Source organism: Beta vulgaris, chromosome 1 (assembly GCF_026745355.1).
Source record: "Beta vulgaris subsp. vulgaris cultivar EL10 chromosome 1, EL10.2, whole genome shotgun sequence".
Lineage (NCBI taxonomy): Eukaryota > Viridiplantae > Streptophyta > Magnoliopsida > Caryophyllales > Amaranthaceae > Beta > Beta vulgaris.
Genome location: NC_079202.1, coordinates 56,457,079 through 56,460,671, shown reverse-complemented (window position 1 = coordinate 56,460,671; position 3,593 = coordinate 56,457,079). Strand labels below are relative to the sequence as shown.

The window sequence follows — 3,593 nt, the reverse complement described above, 5'->3', positions numbered from 1 at the left end:
CTTAGTTGATTTTTCTTTTATTTTCTTTTTAACTGTGGTTGTTATTTGCTAATCCTCTGCTTAGCTTTGTTGTGTTACATGAGAAGAAGAACTCACGGTTCACCCACATTGCCTCTAGATCTTGAAATCGACCGTACGTTGCGAAAGCTTCGGAAGAATTTGGGAAATCTGACTTTGGGTTCCGAGCCTTCTTCACCAATCTCAAGTACATCAAGTGAAGTTGAATCAGAAATGGGTGAAGAAAATCCACAACTGTTTAGGGATTTCGGAAATCCGGGTTCCTATGTTCTTCAAGGTGGAATTCGACTCCCTACCACCACTACAAATTTCAGCATTCACCCTCAGTATACTCGGATGGTGAAAGCAGAGCAGTTTTGTGGGGGTCAGATGAAGATCCTCTAGACCATCTCGACAGGTTTCTTGAGATCTGTGCCATGATACCACTAATGATGTCTCTCCTGACTACATCAAGATGCACCTGTTCCGGTCCTCTCTTACCGGAAAAGCAAAGTCATGGCTCAAGAGCTTGCCTGCTAATTCCCTCACTACATGGGAAGAAGTCACATGGCATTCTTGAAGAAATACTTCCCGGAGTGGAAGACTGCGGACATAAGGAGGAAGATCTCCTCATTTGAGCAAGAGAACGATGAGACACTTGCCGAAGCTTGGGAGCGGTTCAAGGAGATGATCCGTTCATGCCCACACCATGAGTTCAACAAGAATCTACTCATGCGATTCTTCTATGATGGTCTTGATCCGATTTCACGGGCCAATCTTGATGCTGGAGCGGGAGGTCAACTATCTAAGATCCCGCAAGAACAACTTGAGTCCACAATTGAGGAGGTGATCAAGAACTACTCATGGGGTGGAAGACGAAGAGGTGCTCAACCTAAGAAGAGCGGAAAGTTTGAAATTGACCCCATGGATCAAATTCAAGCTAAGATGGACCAACTCGATAAGAAGCTCTCCAAGATCAATCTTGCATCGTCTACTCCTTCACAGGTAAACTCTTTTTCTTGTGATATTTGTGGTGGTACTAACCATGATACTTCTTATTGTGGAGGTACCCATTCGGAGCATGTGGCGGCAATAATTCAAGAGGAGATGGATATCAAGGAAACAAGGGTATAGGAACAATCAACAAGGAGGTTGGAGACAACCTCAACAAAACTACACCCAAGGATTCAACCAACCTCAACAAGGATGGAATCAACCTCAACAAGGGTACAACCAAGCTCACAACCAAGGGTTTGCGCAAGGGTATAACCAAAACCAAAACTATAACCAAGGTGGTTCCTCCTCACAAGGGTCCAACACATACCAAGCTCCACATCAAAGGACCAACAACCCAAAACCTCCCTCCAATCTTCCTTTCCCCAAACAAAATCCCGAACCTACACCATCTTCCGATCCAACCTCTCTCCAAATTCTCCAACAACTCCAATCCATGAACCAAATTCTCCAAAACCATGAGCAAAGGTTTCAAGAGCTACAAGCCCACAACAAAATGCTTGAAACCCAAATTGCCCAAGTAGCTGAGAAGAATCCCTCCACCCCCACAAATCAACTTCCAGGCCAACCCATTCCTAACCCCAACCTCCATCAAGCCAAAGCCATTCATTTGAGGTCGGGAACAAGTTATGCGGGTCCTAAGATGCCGAATGGGGAGTTAGAGCAGGATGGAGAAGCTGAGGTTGTTGAGAAGGAGGTGGAGCTGAGGAAACTGAGAAAGAGGACGTTGAGGAGAAGGATGAGTCACATGTTCAAGTTGGTGACAAAAACACATTGCCATCACCTCCACCAACCAAATCCTATGTGCCTCCGGTTCCCTATCCTCATAGGTTGGTAGAGAGAAAGTTGAGTGACAAGTTCACTAAATTTCTGAATGTGATGAAGAGCCTGCAAATCAACATTCCATTCCTTGAGGCTATGTCTCAAATGCCAGCTTATGCTAAATTCTTGAAAGAGATCCTCTCCAATAAGCGAAAACTTGAAGATGAGCTTATCTCCCTACCTTACCAAGTGAGTGCTCTTGTGCAACGAACTATGCCCAAGAAGCAAAGAGATCCCGGGAGTTTCACCTTGCCAGTGAAGATAGGTGACTTAGAACCTAAGGGTGCACTGGCCGATCTGGGAGCCAGTGTCAATTTGATGCCCCTTTCTATTGCAAAGCACCTGAAATTTCCTCTTCATCCTACGCGCAAAACGATTCAATTGGCGGACCGCACTGTGAGAGTCCCTTGTGGTGAGTTGGAGGATATACCGATTCAAGTTGGGCATGTGTTTGTACCATGCGACTTTGTGGTGATGGATATGGAGGAAGATCCTGAGACTCCTCTTATTCTGGGAAGAGAAGCTCTAAGACTTTGGGTGCCGTGATAAACTGCAAAAAGACACAATCACGGTTGAGGTAGCTAATGAGCGGGTGGTGTTCGAGTTCTCTAAGACACTGAAGAGCCTATGATGGAGAAAATTTGCCGGGTAAGCCTAGTGGAAGATGAGGTGAGGACACCATGAGTGTGGATATTCTGGGAGCGATTTGTATGCTGCACTTACCGACACCCTTAACTTGGACATGGAAGAGGACAACGCAAGATGAGGCGTTTGAGGTTCTAGCTGCATCATCCACTGAAAAGAGGAGTGTTCTAAGCCTCCTCCCAAGGTAGAGTTCAAACCCCTTCCCTCCTCTCTTAGATATGTTTTTCTTGATGATGCATGTACTTATCCTGTTATTGTCAATTCGAGTCTTGATGACATTTCTATATCAAAACTGATTGGAATTTTGCAAAAATATAAAGATGTCATTGGGTATTCGATTGATGACCTTAAGGGGATAAGCCCTTCTCTTGCTATGCATCGTATCCATCTCATCGATAGTAATGCCTCCTCCATCGAGCATCAGAGAAGGCTCAATCCCAACCTCAAAGAGGTTGTGAAAAAGGAGATCTTGAAACTACGTACGCGGGAATCATTTAGCTATCTCAGATAGCAAGTGGGTGAGCCCGATTCACGTGGTTCCAAAAAAAGGAGGCATGACTATAGTTGAGAATGAGAAAGGAGAAACAATCTCAACTAGGACTGTCACTGGGTGGAGAGTCTGTATTGATTACAGAAACTGAACAAATCCACCCGGAAAGATCATTTCCCCCTTCCCTTCATTGACCAAATGTTGGAGAGGCTTGCTCGTCATTCACACTTCTGTTTTCTTGATGGTTATTCCGGATTCTTTCAAATCCCCATTCATCCGGATGACCAAGAGAAAACCACCTTTACTTGTCCGTATGGGACATTTGCATATCGAAGGATGCCCTTTGGTTTGTGTAATGCCCCATCCACTTTTCAGAGGTGTATGACAGCAATCTTCTCTGACATGCTAGAAGATTCCATTGAAGTCTTCATGGACGACTTTAGTGTGTGTGGTTCGTCTTTTGACACATGTCTGGTTAATCTTGAATGTGTGTTAAAAAGGTGTCAAGAGACGAACCTTTACTGAATTGGGAGAAGTGTCACTTTATGGTCGAGGAAGGCATTGTACTTGGGCATAAAGTGTCGAAAAAGGGTATTGAAGTAGATCCGGCAAAGGTTTCGGTTAT

The 3,593-nt window shown here is 44.7% G+C and overlaps 1 non-coding gene across 1 annotated transcript; it reads right to left on the bottom strand.

Moving 5' to 3' along the window:
- Positions 1-606: 606 nt before the first annotated feature.
- LOC125494499 (small nucleolar RNA R71) lies at positions 607-713 on the bottom strand. The gene has a single exon (XR_007270746.2). It is a non-coding gene; the product is annotated as a small nucleolar RNA R71 (small nucleolar RNA).
- Positions 714-3,593: the final 2,880 nt, after the last annotated feature.